At 42.6% G+C, this 18,515-nt stretch overlaps 1 protein-coding gene and 1 long non-coding RNA gene across 4 annotated transcripts in view; both read left to right on the top strand.

Annotated features, from left to right (window-relative positions):
• Positions 1-683: 683 nt before the first annotated feature.
• On the top strand, positions 684-3,023 carry LOC129343662 (uncharacterized). The gene is made up of 3 exons (XR_008598312.1): positions 684-804; positions 1,216-1,300; positions 2,245-3,023. It is a non-coding gene; the product is annotated as an uncharacterized LOC129343662 (long non-coding RNA).
• A 1,780-nt stretch (positions 3,024-4,803) lies between these two features.
• The window catches only part of PHACTR4 (phosphatase and actin regulator 4), a 95,557-nt gene continuing 81,845 nt past the window's right edge, over positions 4,804-18,515 (top strand). Inside the window, exon 1 of one of the 3 annotated variants that reach the window (XM_054999187.1) lies at positions 4,804-4,887. The gene's annotated coding sequence lies outside the window, so the exon portion shown is untranslated. Of the gene's footprint in view, positions 4,900-6,351; positions 6,374-18,515 lie in introns of those variants that run through there. The other 2 variants (XM_054999188.1, XM_054999190.1) reach the window with 2 other exon arrangements.

Here is an 18,515-nt window from a genome sequence, read left to right as displayed (position 1 = left end):
GGGTCTCTACTGTCTTTTGCTGATCGTAGCATCTGTTGTATTTTTCGGGTGGGTCTGAATACTGCTTGAAGGTTATGCTTTTTCATAAGCTTTCCCATCTGATCAGTAATTCCTTTGATATATGGCAAAAACACTGAGAGATCTCTGTCTTTTGGTGCTACACCTCTGAAGATGCCAGCCACAGTTGCTGGCAAAACGTCAGGAACTACAATGCCAAGACCACGGCAATACAGCCCGGAAAACCCACAACAGCCATCGTTCTCCGGCCGTGAAAGCCTTCGACAGTACATCTGGCTTAATGTAGAGTTCTGCAGAATATGACAGCTTGCACATTGTTTTTGTAATGTTGGTCCTTGAAGAAAACTAATATACCACTTTCATGTTGCTTCCACACAGCACGTTGGCTCCGGTTTGGCATCCAAAGTGGAGTGGGGCTTTTTGGAGCATTCCCACAACATTATCCTTTAATCATGCTCTTTCCAGGCTTTACCCTCCCTTGATACCTATACAGCCTGTTATTCTACTAGTCAATAACATTCAGTTCTGCAAGGTCAGATGGTTCTCTGGCTTTTGTTAACTGCAGCAGGTTACTTATTAACTATGGCCTGGAGTGAAATCTCCTGGATTTTCACTGTTCCCATAGTTTGCCTGTGTTTACATCCATGCGACTCTCAAGATGAAGGATAGACAACACTGGTAGCATGATAATGAGGAAAGAAAAAAAAGGTTTTGTAACCCAAGGATACAGTTCTGACGCTATCTGGGAGATGAAAGAAGAGGCTCAAGGCCAACCCACACCTTAAGGTTAGTGGATATGCAGACTGCATAGGTAGGTAGAACCAGACGTGTGTAGCAGTTAGTGTTGGACTAAGATCTGGGAGACTTGAGTTCAAATCCCTGCTCTGTTACGGAAGGTTGATGGGTAACCTTTGGCCAGTCAGGTACTCTCAGCCTAACCCACCGTGTGGGATTATTTGTCAAAATGTAAAATGTAAAAAAAATGTAAAATGGAGGCGGTGAGAAAGACACTAAGCCACTTCGTGTCCCCATTGCAGAGAAAAGGAGGATATAAATATATCAAAATAAATAAACCCATTTAAGGTTTCAAGGGTCACTTGGCAGGATGCTACCCAGTGCCCCACCTCCCTTTCTAGGTGCAGCAGACAAGCAAACAGCAATTGGTGTTCCTAGTCCATATTGCTTCTCTTTGTCCAGGCAAACAAGGGGCTGCCACTGGTAGGAGCAACTGCCAACACTCCCTCTCCTGCTCTCTCCCACTCGTTAACAGCTGCTGATCCTAGTAAGTATCCCTGGTAGCTCATTTCTTTTAGCAGGGGACCTGTGGTTAGCAGCATACTGGTAGGGGGTGGGGGAGGAAGAGCCACTGTCTCCAACTAAAATAGCGGTGTGTGCATCAGTGGAAGTTGGGGGGGGGCAGCTCCAGACCTTCCAAGGGGCCCCATAGCAGTCCCCTGAGACACAGACTACAGTGGTTAGAGCTGCTTCCCAGCAATGGGCATTCCCTAGGCTGGCGAGCTTTGGCAGCTCTCCAGCAACACTTTTCTCCAATGCTCGCCCTGGGATCCTGTCACTGTAGAGTAGTGATAGATCAAGATGGCTAGCCACGTTAAGTCTGTCTATAGCAGTGGAAAAGAGCAAGAGTCCAGTAGCCACAGCTCACTTCTTCAGATACTGAAGAAGTGAGCTGCGGCTCATGAGAGCTCATACTCTACCACTAATTTTGTTAGTCCTATAGGTGCTACTGGACTCTTGCTCCTTTCCCCTGTAGATTAGTGGTTTGTCTGTTGGTCTAAGATCTGAGATACTCAGGTTCAGATTGTGGTCCTGATTGTGATCCCCATGGAAGCATACTGGGTGACTCTGGACCTGTGAGAATCTACCTCACAAGATTGTTGTGAGGATAAAATGGAGAAGAGAAGAACAGCGTGTGGTGCCCTGAGCTCCTTGGAGAGGAAAGACAAGATAAAAATGTCCTAAATAAACAAATATACTATGTGTATTATGTGTACCTGTTGCATATTCTGTAACATGGGGAAAGCTACATAGTCAATGACTGTGTCTGTGATGGGATTATGGGTATGAGCAGTGCCATTTCTGTCAATATTTAGAAAATGCTGCAATGCTGTTCTTCTGTTCCTGGCAGTCACTTTCTGTCTTATTGCAACTACAGGATTGTTTATTGCAATGTCGTTTTTTCACCATTTTTTTTTTGCACACCCAAAGGCTAGATTAGATGGAACGTACTTTAGGAAGTAAAGCACTTTCTGACTCTGTTCGTGGTACTTCACAAACATGATCTTTTAAATCTTCCATCATCATCATCATCATCATCATCATCATCAACAACAACAACAACAACAACCTTATAAGGCTGGTCAGTATTATTAGTACTGTATTGCAGACGGAGGACTCCCAGAACATTCCCAGCAGAAGCAAGATTCAAACTGGGGACTTCCTAATTTGTTGCTGAGTTCTCAGATTTCATTTACACTCTAGTCATCAGGACTGCTTAGTTGTCATGGCTGATAGGCTCGCTTTTTAAAACAGATTAAAGGAGTTTCTTACTTGTTACCCCTTAAGGCTAAAACAATACCTTGAAAGTCAAATAAAAAAAGAAATCATGTTGGCGTCGCTGCTACCTGAGTCATACATTTGTAAGGTTGGCAGTTGGCAATACTTCTTATGCATTCAGAGGAGAAAGTTAATCTCTCTGTTGTTTTTTTCCCAAGGAAGCAGGGTGGGGGGAGGGGAGATTAAAGTGAACCAAAGTTGATCCTCCAAACTCAAAGTGGGTGGCAGATGTATTTTTCTAAAACAAGTTATTGGCACTTGCATTTCAAGGAAAGGAAATACCATAATTCAAGGCTGGAGCACCTTACAATATTTTTCAGAGAATAGCAGATAGTATCTGTTCTCATGATTTATTTATACATATGCAGATTCTTGGTAACCAAATTCCTATTATTAACAGCAGGGCTTTTTTTCAGCAGGAACACGGTGGAATGGAGTTCCGGCACCTCTTGAAAATGGTCACATGGCTGGTGGCCTGGTCCCCCTGATCTCTAGACAGAGGGGAGTTTAGATTGCCCTCCGCGCCATGTGGCGTGGAGGGCATTCTAAACTCCCCTCTGTCTAGAGATCTAGGGGCGGGGCCACCAGCCATGTGACCATTTTTGCCAAGGGCGATTTAAACTTTAAAAAACTCCCCCCTTGTTCCAGCTGACCCAAAGTGACATCATTGTTCCATCACTTAGTTCCACCACCTCTTCTCCCAGGAAAAAAGCCCTGATTAACAGCATGGCTAAATGACCTTTTATGGTTCATCTAGTACCATTCTTCTGTGTGTGTGTGTGTTTGGGGGGGGGGGGGCTAGAATTCTAAAAACAAATGGGCATGCTTTATGTCAAAATGAGGAGGTGACCTTTTCTCTAAGCTTTTACAAACCTGCCAAGGATGCTTTTATTTTTAAAAATTAGTGATGTGTAGTAGCTGCGTTGTAATGCCACCTCACTCAGAATTTCTGCAGTCTAAGCCCATGGATTTAGGCTGGTGTAGCACTGCTTGGAGCTGTACTGTTAGTCTGTCACAGTGAAAATGAACAGGAGTCTTGTAGCGCCTTAAGGGCGAGCAGCTTTATGATTTATGTAGTGTATTTTCATCCCACCCTTCCCCCAGATCCATGGAAGCATATGCAACAGGCAATGTTCAGAATGAAAAAGACAATCTAAATGATAACCAGTAGTAACAAAATGGAATAAGAAGACCACCCCCCTTTCATTTTCCAGATTTAAAAAAAGCCTCTTAAAATCCTCCACCTCTCTTAACTCAGTTTTCTCAAGCTGGCAAGTTATAAAGGCAAAACCAACAAAGATTCTTGTGGCATCTGTAAAGTCCAGGGCTGCAAATATGATTCATACTTAGGAGTAAAGTCCCCTAGAATGCAGTGGAGTTTACGCCTGAGTAAAGCCACAGAGGCGTGGGCTCTAACAGGTTTACTGGGGGGTCAGAGAAAGTGGTCCACTGCTGCCAAAGTGAAATTTGCAAGTTTTTGTTTTTCAGTCATTCATTTTAATTTCATATCTCGTAATTAGTATTGATTTTATACTGTATTGTATGTCATTGTAATATTATTAATGTTGTTACTCGCTCTCAGCGGGGAGGGCGGGCTAGAAATGCAATAAATTAAACGAAATTAATTCTGCAGATTTTCCAGTATTTTTAAAAAAACACACAGAGCAAATTCGCTGCTTTTAAGGGGTCATAAAAACTCTTCGCAGTTTTTTAGTCGCAACATTATTCACTTTGGGGATCTTGTCTCCTTTTTCTAAACACGAACACACTGCACATTTAATAGCCTTTAAGGAGTCACGGAAAGTCTATTTTTCCCCAGGCATAAATCTATTCTTTTTGTAAGTTTTTGCGCCCTTTTTATATATATAAAAAATAAAACCACACACAATAAATTCACCAGTTTCTAAGGAATCCCCCCCCTCCCGAAAAAACCCTCTTCTCTGTTTTTAACAAGCCATTCATTCGGCACCGACAGCTTAAATTCCGCCGCTCGGGGCAACCAGAACCGGTGCCAGCGCATCCGCCCTTCGATTCTCTGATGTGCACTCCCAGCCTTCTGGCTCCGCCCACCGAACCCCTCCCTGCTCTCACCTGTGGCTTCTCCTTAGTCCCCTCCAGGGGCGTAGCCTCGCCTACCCTTCTGTCGAGGACTACAAGTCCCGTCATGCCGCGCGGTTCCCCTCCCCTCCCAGCTGCGGGGCTTCCGGCGGTGGCGACGGCGACAGGGACCTTCAGCAGCCCCGAAGGGACTCTGAGGGACAAGGAGGCGGCGCGAGGTGAAGGGAGGGCGGCCAGGTGAGGAGCCAGGTGGGCCCTTTTCCCCTCACCTGCCTCAGGTGTGCGCGCGTTTCCTCTCAGGAGTGTGTGTGGGGGAACTTAACAAGTTTCCTCGACAGTTGCTTCTTACTTAGCCGCTTCCCGGGAGCGTCTCTCTCCCTCTCTCTCCACTTCAGGGTTTTGGGGGGTGGTCTCCCTCTCTTTAGCTAGAAGCATTCCCCTTTAATCTTTATTGTACTTCCCTCAGCACTTTCGGATATTTTCAGGCTCTTCAAAGTCCTTTGATCCCGCCTGGGTTTCTCTTCAGCTCTTCCTTCGTTCCTTTCTTTTTACTTCTGTTCATCTCCTGTCTTCCATCGTGTTAATTCCAGGTGAGATATTTGTGTTAGTCTACTCAGTTGCAGCACGAAAAACGAAGCAGGAGCCCAGTAGGCGATAATACGTGTGTGTGTGTGTTTATTATATATCATATATATTCACACACACGTGTGTGTGTGTATGTTTGGACACAAACACACACATATCTATATTGGTGTGGGTACGTGTATGTTTTAGTTTGCCTTTAAGGTGCTACTGGACTCCTGTTTCATTGTGCCTTTCCAAGAAGGCTGCCTTGGTTGAAGGGACACAGGAGGAGTGCGTGTCATACGTTTGAATTAAGACCAACCAAAATGATACTGAATGTTGAGTGAGCTTTGGAGCTCTTCAGAAATCTTGGTTAGACTGGATGTCTAAAAAGAGGGGGAAGTGGAATCAACGGGGGGGGGGGGAAAGATGTTGACGGCATCTCTTCTTTTCCTTACCCCCAATTTTCCCCTCCACCCCCAGGGATGTTTATGTTATTTTTATGTTTTAAGGTGCCCTTATTGCTAGACTGTTCTTTGTGTCTTTCCTAAAAGATGGTCTTGCATGCATACTACTTCTTGGCTTTCCTTTCCCTGTCTGTTTGAGATCTAGTATCTTGTTAGACATGCATATGTCTCTCTGGGTTCCTCTCTCCCACTTTGACCTCCAGTTTTCACTGGCATATTGCAAAGTACGGCCTTTGCTTAAAGCAAACAAGGTTTGTGTCCCAGATTCGGTTTGGAGGATTGTGCATATGCAATTCTGTGTTATCTGCCTGTGTGAGAGGGGAATCGAGCAGTGAAATGAAGAAAGATATCTGGCTGATTTATATGCTGAAAACCCATGAAAAGGGGCACTGAGGGATCTGTCATTGTTGTTTTTTTCAGTCCAGAAAAAGGATTTTGCATCTCTTTTTTTTGTTAACTACCGCTGTATATTTGGAGCTAATATGTAAACTATTAACTGCATGTGGGGGGCGGGGGAGAAGAGGAATACTAGTGATATCAACTTGAGCCTCTGCGGGACAGAAAAATTTGGGGTTTTGGTTACTTTAAGGAAGGAGTTCATCTTCGTAGCTTTCTGCTTCAAGGATTGGAAGAAGTAGCATATTTTTAAGAGCAATATCTGAATGGTTATCTTCTGAGCAGCCTTTCTCAAGGTGAGCCCCTGTAAGAAATTTGACCTCCGCTATTTGTACCCCCCTCCCTGCTATTGTGCCAACAGCCAACCCAGGCCTAGTTAAAGCATCCCAGTTCACAATACGTGAATCACAATGCTTATGTCACTGTAGAGAATCTGTGCCTTCCAGTCATAGTTATCTAAAATATGGTTCCTGTATCTGTTTCTCTCTGGTTAGGGAAGTGTCCTCATTTTCAGAGAGCTGCAGTGTGGGAGACATATATTTTAAATTTCTCAAAGCTGGGTCACTTTCTTAGACAACTTCAGTGTGAGTTTTGTGAATTTCTGAAGTTAGCTCCTGCTCTCTCTCTTTCATATTTCAGTATTTTTATAGTACTAATCCACGTAAGCAAAGCACATTACTCATATAAGCATAGTCAGTCATAGTTGCTGGTTTTATACATATATTTGCCTGACTTCTCGCATCTCATCTATGAAGTCATACCACTTCCACTCATCTTGTCCCCCACCCATCATCATATGTCTGCTGGTTTTCTTAGTTCTAATTGAATTACTTAATACTTTTTTGAGGATGCAGAGTTGTGTCTGTGCGAGCTGTGAGTTGGACTCGTGGAGTGGAATGAAAAGGTTGAGCTGTTGGGGAAAATGAAAGCAGTGTCTGGAGCTCCTTTTCAGGATCTCTTTTTTTAAGAAAAAAATTATTGAAAAGTTTTTATAAGTAAATAAAAAAACTAATAAAGAAGGAAAAAAGGGAAAAAAGGATAGAAAAAATAAGATGAAAAGAAAAAACAATTGAAATTAGGAATAAGTACCAATTTTCTCTGTGAAAAAATGTACATGTATTCAATAGTATAGTGTAACTTCATTCTTAATTAACCCTAACTAAGCTCCTTTTCAGGATCTCAGTTGCTAAATATTAGGAATATTTTTCTCCATTGCTCTTTGCATTACTGTACATTGCCGGAATGTGGGAAGTGAGAGAGACATGGAGAGGTGGGCTGAGATTTGCATCAGGAAGCTTTCTCTTATAACTCCTTGTGGAAGAGGAAGAAATGGTTTTCTGTGAAATGAAGAGAATGCTAGTAAAATGGCTCATACTCCGCTACTATGTGCTGAAAATTACATTTAAAAAGGATTGGGACGTCAAGTGGCTGCTTGATGTCAAATCAAGATTAAATGCAGGGCTTACCTGAATAGAAACTTGGCAGTGAGTTTGAAGTGTGTAGGAAAGCATGTGGATTGTTCGAGATGCAGTTGCTCTAGATGAAATGTTGAGTGAGCACAGCAAAGCAAGGACAAATTGTGTTACTGCTGTTTGCTGTTGTTTGGAATGGTCTCTTTACCTTGGGTTGTATCCCGTGGAGGATTTCCGTGTGTGCCACAGTCCTTGCATAAGCAGTCACTCAAACAACTCATTTCTGTTAACTTGTGCTATGTGAAGGTGATTGTGTCCCTACTACCTTTTCCATATGCACAGGACGTAAAGCAAGGTGTTTTTTCTGATACAGGTTGCGATGCAAATTAAACAAAATCCTGTGCATGTTCTGAACATTACATTATTTCATAGGCATGCTATTCTTTTTTTACAAAATATGTTAAAGGGCTGTGTGTTGCAGCAGGTGTTGTACCTCTTCTTGCAGAAGTGGAGCTATGCTAAGTATGTTTTCCATTTAGCTTGCCCATCACTGGACCCACCCCCTTATCTGATGCACAACTGCATATGCATGTTATGGGTGGTGCTTCTTGCTTTCCGTGGCCCACACTTATGTTTACTTTGTGTGTGACTGTGAGATATATATTTATGTGAATAAGTGTAAAATATAGATCCAGCATGGTGTAGCAGGTAAAATCTGGGAGACCCAGGGTTGAATTCCCACTCTCACACATTCTTGGCCTAACCTACTTCACAGGGTTGTTGTGGAGATAAACGTGGAGGAGAGGAGAATGATGTAAGCCACCTTGAGTCCCCATTAAAGAGAAAGGTGTGGTATAAATAAATGTTTTATACATTGTGCAGATCTGCCAACTTGAGGCCTTCTCTATCCAGGCAACAGAATGAACACCAGAGGTAGTAGAATGGGCTGTACCACGTGATGTTGCAGGTGGTGAGCGCATTGTGTGGACTGTTTTCCTATTTAAAAATAATGGGATAACATTGCAATATGTGAATTGTATGCTTGCAGTTTGATATGGAGCAGTCTGCACTAGCATTTTGGTATTTTATTCTGCTGCTCAAGTATAAGATTCCCCCCCCCCAAGGTCACTTTATGTGTTTGATGTGAGCTTTAATCTGTGAAAGTTTATGCCATCATAAAACTGTTAATCTTTAAAGTGCCACCAGGCTCTTTGTTGCAGCAGACTTGTAGCTACATGGTGATTGCATCTTCATTTCCATGCTTTCAGATCAGCAGTCTGTGGTTACACAGACTTTCCGCTTCAATCAGTCATGAGTTAATTTACTCTTTAATTTGATAATCTTGGGAGCCCAATCACTTCTACTGACCTAAATAGGCCAGTGTCTTGGTCACATGTGATTGATTCCCTGGGTGATTTGGAACCACTGCAAATTGATGCTGAGAGATTAGCCGCTAACTTGAGAGAGATTCCATGTTGGAAAGCTTGTTGATCCATTGCAAGGAAAAATAACCTTACACACTAACAGCTTTTATTATGATATGATTGTGAGAGAATCTTCTTGTTTGAAAACATTGTTGTTTGAAAACATTTTAATACTGCATTATTACAAGCGTAAATTTTTTAAATGAATCAGTAAAATCATAACTACTGCACTAAAATTCAAATCAACAAATAGTAACCAATGCAGAGCGTCTTCTAGAATCTTTAATTAGCTGATTGAGTACTGGTGATAACGTTTAATAACCCATTTGAAAATTTATATAACGCGGCTTCATAGATCTTTGTGAAGTAGGTTTGAAGCTGTGACTGCGAAAGCCCTACTTCTCTTTATTTGTTAGATCTTTATATCTTGCTTTTCTCCTCAGTGGAGACCCAAAGCAACTTAAAACATCATTCTTCATTCCTCCATTTTATCCTCTCAGCATCCCTTTGAGATAGGTCAGGCTGAAGAAGAGTGACTGGCCTCAGTGAACTTCTGTGGCAAAATGGGAAGTTTGAACCTGGGTCTCCCATATCCTGGTGTAGCACTCTCATCACTGCACCACATGTCACTGTCCTTTTTCTGCCACAACAGTGGTATGGTTAGCAGGGCTTGCTTCTCTGTTCTTAATTGGTGCATTTGCTTTCTATGTGTAGAGGTGGGCTTTCATGTATGCATGTCCCAGGTTGTGTAGGGCTTTCATAAATAAAACTAGTGCCTTGAATTGAACTCGGAAGCAAAGCAGTAACCAGTGTAGACACCCTGAATTCTTGGAAAGGAGGGCGGGATAAAAACTTAAAAAGTAGGTAGATGGTTAGATAATGTTGTGTAGTGCTGCTGAATATAAACATGTTTCTGCACTCCTAGTAGGTGATACGCCTCTGCTCTTGAAAGTTCCAAGTTCTCTTAAAGGGCAAGTTCCTGTGTCGGCAGGCCTTTTTTTGTTGACCTAGTCAAACTGATGTGCCTGAACCTGGCAGTTCACCAGGCGGAAACTTTCAACTGCGTATTCTGAATGAAGCAAGGAGGATGCACTTGGCCAGAAGCAAGGCAGTTCGTGTTGAATGATCATATTTTTGAAGTGGCAGTTCATGCTGAGTGATAGATATGCAGAATGTTTTATCCTCTATGTGTCAGATCCCTGTATTTAACACAGAAGGCATGATTCTGCCTAAATTAAAACTTCTTCCACTGAAACCACTGGAACTTAATTTATTAATTTAGATACTTCATTTTTATCCTCAACGGAGACCAATAGTGGCTTCCAACACCATTCTCTCCTCCATTTTGTCCGCACAACAACTTCCTTGTAAAGGTAGATTAGGCTGAGAGAGAGCCTGACTCACTCTCTCCCAGGATGCTTCTCTGGCAGTGAAGATTTGAACCCAGTTCTCCCAGATCCTGGCCCAACACTCTTAACTATGCTCCCATGCTTCAGTCTCCAGCTGCAGTGGGGCTTCAGAGTGATTTAGGTTGTCAGGACGTTGTTGCTTTATGCTGAGTATGGTACAGCCTCCTGGATTAGTTTCTTCTTTGTATTTGTGTGTGTAAAACTGCGAGATCGTTCTTTTTGTTGAATAGGTTCGTGGGAGGTAGAATGTTTTGCGGCTGCAGAGCTTGGGATTGGCCTTTGTGTAAAGAACTTTTCCCCCAGTGTTTATTTTTGGCTGTTCATTAGTAGTGCTTGTTGATTTGGGGAGAGCTGTTGCGATAAGGGTTGCTTCTGGGTGTTGCTCGAGAGGGAATAGTGTCACGAGTGACTCAGATAGTGAATTTTTTTTAAAAAAATTGGTTTTTGATTCCTTTTTTCCTGAAAGACTCAAACCAAGTTATAAAATCCAAAAGAAATCAGTTTCCAGCCCTGGCAGCGTGCTTGTCTAAATAAGACATTTGAATGTTGCTTTGGAGAAGTACAGGATGGGTTGTTATGGAGTGTTCTGAGGAAGGTGGTTGAGAAACAGAAAGTGACTTGCTAGATGACTCTCTTCTCTTACTGTTTGGGTGTTATACGTGGAAGGAGGGTGCTTTTAGGCAGACTGCAGTGAGGTGCCGATTGCTGTACCTCTTTGCCCAGTTTCTTAGTTTTCTAATTCATGAAAGGCTCTTAAGCAGTTCTCAAAATTCTACAGTATTCTTTCTCTGGAAGCTGGAGGGGCCATGGCGCAGAGGCAGAGTATCTGCTTGGCATGCAGAAGGTCCCAGGCTCAATCCCCGGTGTCTCCAATTAAAAGGATCAATTAGTTGGTGTTGTGAAAGACCTCTGCTTGAGACCCTGGGGAGCCACTGCCAAGTACTGACCTTGATGGCCCAATAGTCTGATACGGTATAAGGCAACTTCGTGTGTTTAATTTGAGGATAATTGAGTGGAACAGTGCAGGAATGCTGTTCGGTCTGGCCAAAGTGGTCAACTGCACATACAATGAGATTCTTGAGGGGGGGGCACTATTGAAACAGCATTGGAATACCATGCGATTCTATCAATATCTTGTTTTGCTTCTTAAAAAATTAGCTTTTCAGGAGCAATGAGCTGTCCTTTGACTTCAGCCAGGTTAGGACAGTGCAAACTGTAGCTTAGACTACAGGTCTTAGACTGAAGTAATTTTACATAGGGTTGCCCTGTTAGTTGGTAGGCAGCCTGAGACCTTGCCAAATCCTTATTTACACAATAATGCTGCTTTGAATTGGCTTTATTTGCTAATGACACTCAGTTCAGCTTTTTCCAAATCATGCTGGGAGAAAGAAGCAACCTCCTGGGTCTGTGAACTGGACTGCATACTTGAAAGTGCCCCACTCTGCCAGGGAAGCTTGTTGGGTGACCCTAGGCCAGTTGCATACTCTTAGCTTGACCTACCTCCCGCAGGGTTGTTGTGAGGATAAAATGGAGGAGAGGAGAATAATGTAAGCTTCTTCGGGGCCCCCACTGTGGAGAACGATCAGGTACAAATGAAGTAAATAAAGAATATATCCCCCAACTTTAAAGCTTGCTATAACCTCACTCCCTTTTTCTCCTCCTTTTATCACTGTAACTTTTTGCTCCTCTACCTCTAGCGCCCTCTCCTGAGGGCTCCTGCTGCCTTAAATGAAACTACTGATTCTATTTGGTTCTTTATTACGCCTGAAGTTCCTTACTGAGATACCTGCTCTCTTTTCTTTTAAGTCCCTCTGAAAAACGCACCTTTTGAGTGCAAGGCTTATTTCTCTGTCTCTGTCTCTGTCTCTGTCTCTCTCTCTCTCTCACACTCTCTCTCACACACACACACACACAGAGCTTCATCCTCAATTACAATGAAACCCAGGTATTTACAGCAGTATGCTTTTTCTTTCATATTTCTCATTTCAGTTTTTCCTTCTCGCTGTCTTAACTTTCAGTGGTAAAACACCATGGGGCAGGGTCTTGTATTCCCACCCCCTTTATTTTAATCCACCCTGTGCGGTGATGGTATTGTAGAAATCATAATGCAATGCAGACTGGCTTGCACCAGTGCAGGTAAAAACATCTGTGGGTTTAGGCTGTTGGTTTTGCCGACGGAGAGCCCTGCTGCAAACACTTAATGCTGAGAGGGCAGGAAAGGTCTGGTGGAGCAGTTTGGTAAATGTTGTTCTTTTGTGCTTGTGCCGATCTTCTGTCGATAGTGGGAGACGGTTCGCAGTTGCTTAATTAAAGCTGGGCAGACTTTTACGCTCGTGTTACTTGCATTATTATGAGCTAATTGACTGTGTCTTTTGGGAAGATGGGAATGCAGGGTGCTGGTGATGGAGGATGGTTACAGGGAGGGCAAGATTATGGATACTTGGCCTACCCAATATAACCCATGGAATATAAATGAGCCTCCAGGTCAAGTCACAAAACTGGGCTGTGCAATATTTTTACAGTGTCGCCTGCCTCGTCACAGATTGGTGCCATGCTTGATCTGCTCACTGTTGTACTAGCTTCACTGAAAGCAAACAGCTTTTGAGGGGAGTGGCTGTGCAGGAATGGGGTGGTGTGAGGCCTCTGCTGCTTATCAGTGGTTTTGTGGTTTTTGATTTAAAGGGCCCAATGAGTTGGCCATCCCATTCTTTTCCTGCCCAAATTAAGCTGACATGGTGTAGTGGTTAAGAGTGTTGGAAGAGGACCCGATAGACCCTGGTTCGAATCCTCACTCACCTGTGGAAGCTTGTTGGGTAACCTTGGGTCAGTCATACCTACCTCAAAAGGTTGTTGTGAAGATAAAATGGGGAAAAGTTTGTAAGCCACTTTGGGACCCCAGTGAGCTTCCGTGGCAGTGTTTAAAGGGAGTACCAATTTGGAAAATAGCTGTCTCTGTCATAGGAGGATGCTTGGCTTTGAGTCAACATTGCGTAGTAGTTAGAGTATCGGGGCTGGGATCTGGGAGGCCTGTGTTCTAATCCCCACTCTGCCATGGAAGCTTGCTGGGTGAACTTGGGCCAGGCAAACATTCGCACACTAACCTACCACACAGGATTGCTGTGAGGATAAAATGGAGGAGAGGAGAATAATTGCAACCGTTGGAAAGAATATGAAGCCTAAAGCCCTTGAATATCCTGGGGTGGGGAAATAAATGCATTTGTAAGGAAAACTGAGCTCTTATGGAAGGGCTTTTTTCAGTCATTGGGTTATCAGGCTCAGCAATCAACATCCACATCAAGAAAAATATCATTTTTTAATGTATGAAAGTCGGTATGGACATGCGCGTTGTTGTGGGTGTGTGCACTAAGTGGCTGGTTCATGCAGTGAATTGGAATCCGTATTCAAGTGGTGAATGACCAGGCAATTCTAGACATTGGATAAGTAATTATGAAAAGAATTTCCTTTTGCCTTTTTGTTTGGTATGCACACTTACTCTAAAATTATAGATGGAAAGAAGAGGCAGTCAAATTGTTTGCTGTTCAAGCAGAGGGGTATCAACTTGTGATCTGCTTTGCATTTCAGGTAGGCTGCCTTTATGTTTCTGGGGCTTCTTGAAAGAACAGTAATAGCTTTTAAACTTCATATTATCAATTGACTTTAGCTGAATACTTTTGTTGCATGGCCGCATATTTGGGGGTGGGGGTGATAAGCAGGAACAGAAATGAAAGAGGCTGCTAGTCTTTATGGGGAGGGTTGATGCTGCAGAAACCAGTGAAGGAAAATTGTGGAGGGGATGCGTTTAGCATGGCCATGTTAAACTTCGTTTTATAACGTGATAACACTTATCCTATGTTTCCTCCAAGAAACTCAGGGTGGCACATACAGTTCTCCCCACCTCTGTTTTATCCTTGTAACAGTCTTGTAAAAAAGGCAAGGCTGAAAAAGAACTACTGACCCCATTAAGTCAGAATTAGGACAATTGGCCCCTTTAAAAGTACGTTTCATAGCTTAGGGGAGGATTCGAACTCTGTCCACCCCAGTTCTAGTACAACATTCTCGCCACTGCATCATATCTGCTTTTGCAACAGGCATGAGATGTATATCTTTTTTAGTGACTTCTGTATTATCTGGGTTGAGATGTGAAGCGGATTCAACATACATACAGCTGAGTTTGTGATACCAACCCTGCATTTATATAGCTACCGGTCTCTGGTTTCAATTGCAAAGTGAATGCGCATTGGCTGTTTCTTACGAGCAGATGTATGCTTGTACATGCAGAATGTACGTGCGCTTTCACTGTAATATGTGAACAGGACTAGTGCAATTTCCTCTTGGAGTCTCCAGTTCTCGTTAATTACAGTGGGGAAAAGATCCAAGCCCTTAATTTGGCTGCTGCGCCCAAGGCCTCTTTTGTGGTGGAAATGAATGCTCAGTGGTGCTGATGTGTTCAAGAAAGCATTTCCTAGGCAGCTGGTGTGAGATCAGTGGAGCATTCCATGAATCACCTCAAACTTTCTGTAGGGAATAGTTGATGTCCAGTATACCTGATGCAGGTCCTCACAACAGAAGCAGAGGGGTTCAGATGAATTTCAGGTTCACACGAGATAAACCATTAACCGTTTGTTGCCTGGTACATTTTTTGTTCTTTTATTTTGGTTCCCTCTGCCACAACAGGAAACTCAAGTTTGTAATGTTTTATAAAAAAGTGAAATTGAAGCTTAAATAAATAGTAAACAGAGCAGTTGGTGTAACAGCCCATTAGTGGTGAGGTAGTCTTTTCTTGCTAGCTGAATTGTGTGCCGTCTGAGTGATGTGTGTCCCACGCTTGTGAAGGTGAAAGAAGAGGAACTTTGGATCTGGTCTCCTGATGGTGCTTTCCCCTTGGGGTGAGAGTTTTTTTGGAGGCTTGGGCAGCGGGGTAGGTTCCTTGCGCCAGGGGAAAAAACCTTTGGGAGCACCACGGGTTCTGTGGGGTCAAACCGAGCACTTGTTATTTAGCAGTGGCATGCTTGGAAAATGAAGTCTTGGTTTTCGGGCCAAATGCTCGAGTCCTTATTTTTACATCCTTCCTATTTTGTAAAATAAAATGAAAATAGCACCCTTTGGTAGGAAAGCAATTGGCTCATCATAAAGCCTGGATTTGTTTGCATTTTCAGTTAGTAAATAAATGATGGATTATCTCTTCTTTTGAGGGATTTGTTCCGATTTGGCTGCATTAGCTTTTCAGAAATACTGCCCCCTCCCTGTGAAATCTACTTTGCTGCCAATGAACCTCCAGGTTGCAGTGCTGTGATGAGATTGTCCTCTCTGCTTGACGTGGAAACATTCCATAGGGTGGCTGGGCTGTGTTAAAGAGAGTTGCATTTTTCCCCTGATTGTTGGGAGGTGAGAAGGGGCTGTAAACTGGAGAGACAATCCTTCTAATCTGTTGACTTGCAGAATGAGGAGTTTTTTTTGTTTTAAGATACCGAAGTTGTCACGAGCTGGTAAAAAATCCTTGGGAGGAGGGCCTCCGTGGTGCATAGCCCTTCGCTGTGTTAGAGATCAAAAGAAATATTTTTCTTTTTAAAGTCTGAAGTTTCTAATCCTCAAGAGCCACACAGAGCTTTAAAAATAAAAGGGCAGCAACCTCAACTGAAGGGAGGCAAGTAAAAGGAAACTCATTTGTCCTTAGCTTTCCTGCTCCACGCATGATGTTCTTATTTTCTTCTTGCATTCTTCTCAGAGTGCTGATTAAACCTCTCCGCATCTGAGGATGATTGCAGCTCCTAAGTGCAAAATGACAACCAAATGTACTTGGGCTGCTGGTTTCTGTCGGGTGCCAAATTACATTTATGCCCAAAGTGTACTTACCATAAATGCAAAATACAATGCAAAGAAGCCTGGGATGCATTTGCAATAAAGCTCTTAATCCCTGCCCATGCATTTGACTTTTTAAACTGGTGTGTGTGTGTTTGTTCATGTTCAGAGCCTCACTGGAACATCAAAAGAATTATAACAGCGTGAAGCTTAAAATACCTAATACTTTGACCCAATCTGTTCAATAATTCATCAGTGACCATTAATGTCCCAGCAGACTTTACTGGGTTTGGTCACAGGTATGTTTGTCATTGTGCCAGCTATTTAGCTGCTGTGTTGATTCATTTTTCTTGCTCCATCTTTTTTGTGGCATTTATTATAAGGGTGTGGAAGTATCAATACAACTTCTGTGGAATCTGGGCTGGAATAAGTTCTTCTACATGCTGTGGCTACTATTCCTCCTCCAGAAAGACAGCTAGACATTTGTTGCTTGAAAAATCTTACATCCTGTGCATATGAATGAGACTTAACGCAGGACCAATTTTTGGCTGTCTCTGAAGAATATTAGGGGTTTTTTTTCATAACCAGGGATGCTAAGCTTAATGTCTGACAATTGTCTTCAAGAAGTTTTAAAACTGATTGTGGAAATCCTGGCGGTTTTGTTGAAACAGGAAAGAAGCACCCACTTGTTCATACTCCAGTGTGTACATATGAGTATGGCTTTATTCAAACTTGTTTTCTTCAGTCTTTTCTAATGGGTTATTGAAGCTGTTTAGGTTCATTGCCTGTTTCCAGATCCAAGAAAATAGCCCTTACATTGAAACTGGAAATACTCATTTTAAGATAATGAAATGAACCAAACTTTTATAGCAAATGGGACTTGGTTTGCATTTTTAGACAAATAGTAAGTCTCAGTTAAACATTTGCATTTGTAATTTTCAACTGTTAGCTAATCAAACCTTCCTGATTTCTGAAGCTTTGCCGAAGATTTATAAGTTAAATGCTCCAGCTAATAACAGTTTTGTGTTAGATTCTTACCTTGAACAAAGCTTACTGTCTACCTCCATGGGAAGGTTTGGAAACGATTAGGGAGCCTTACCTTGAAGCAAAGCAAATACTCTTTCCCTCCATTCGCTAAGGACCAGATTTCTCTTGTTTTAAATTCAAGGCTAGTAGCCGTAATTATCTGCCCCCTCCAGGGATTCCTGCCTAGATGGGATAAAAGACGGGGAGTTAAAAACCATTTATTTTCTTCATTGGATAAAGAACTCCATTTTGAAAATAGGACGATGGCAGAAGAGGTTTAAAAATTGAAACTGCACTGAATTTTGTATAGCATCTCCCAGACACGCTCCATACAGTGCTTATTCACTGCTTCTAGAGCCAGGCTTGGTTCATGTGGTTTGCTTCTATGTGAAGAAACCTGAGGGGTCATGCTTCTTCCCACTTTGTATATGGCCACCTAACTGGAGATTGCAGCTTTTGCAGGAAATCATATCTTACCATTTTGTCTCAACTGTCAAGCTATGGTTTGCGTTTGACCTGCAAACCAAGATTCCCTGTTGCCCATAGGCGAAGACCGTCCCAGACCATACTCTCCTCCCCCAATCACAGAGCGGTGAGAGAAGGTATTTTCTGGCATACCGTCTTTAGCAACGTTGCTTTGATTGATTTCAGGTACTCTTCCACTGCTGCTAGGCAGGCAAACTTCTATCCCTGGTAGCTGATTCATGTGTGGTCAACTAGTTGTACCTTATTTCTGTAGCAGCAGAAACTTTACAAAGAGGGTGGAGTCTGTCGTTCCCTGCAGCATATTTTTGAGGGAGTATTTGCACATTTCATATTCTGTTCCAATAAGGGATTTTTTAGAGAGCATATTTGTATTCGGTCCTGTGAGCATGATGCAAATATTCAACTGACATGTTACTTTTTGATGACTTCTCTCTGAATCTTCCGGCAATTATTTCAAGCAGTGAGCTATTGCTATGGGAGTTTCCCTCAGAAGTGTTGATGCCAGCAACCTTCTACAGCCAAGAGTTCTGCTTTATAGCTCAAGCCATTGGCAGAGTCTGTTAGACCGACATAGCGCTTTCCAATCTGTCTCCAACAGCATTTCCATAAAACTGCCAAATTGTATTTAGAATGCACAGCAAGAATCACCTTCACAAAAGGGATGGCGTTTTTTGTTAAAGGCGCATGGTAAGCATTTTGTCTTTATCAGCCAAATGTAGAATTGTGTTTGGGAAGGCTATGTAACATCTGAGCAAATTTGAATGAGATGTACTTCTGTGGGATCAAGTGGTATATTTTTTTGCCAATTGTAGTGTTGGGTGCATAGTTTGAAACAAACCAAAACCTTGTGTATGTTTTGTTATACACACATACAAACACACA

This window comes from Eublepharis macularius, chromosome 15 (assembly GCF_028583425.1).
Source record: "Eublepharis macularius isolate TG4126 chromosome 15, MPM_Emac_v1.0, whole genome shotgun sequence".
NCBI lineage: Eukaryota > Metazoa > Chordata > Lepidosauria > Squamata > Eublepharidae > Eublepharis > Eublepharis macularius.
Note: the sequence above shows the minus strand (reverse complement) of the source record. Positions and strands in the feature narration are given on the sequence as shown.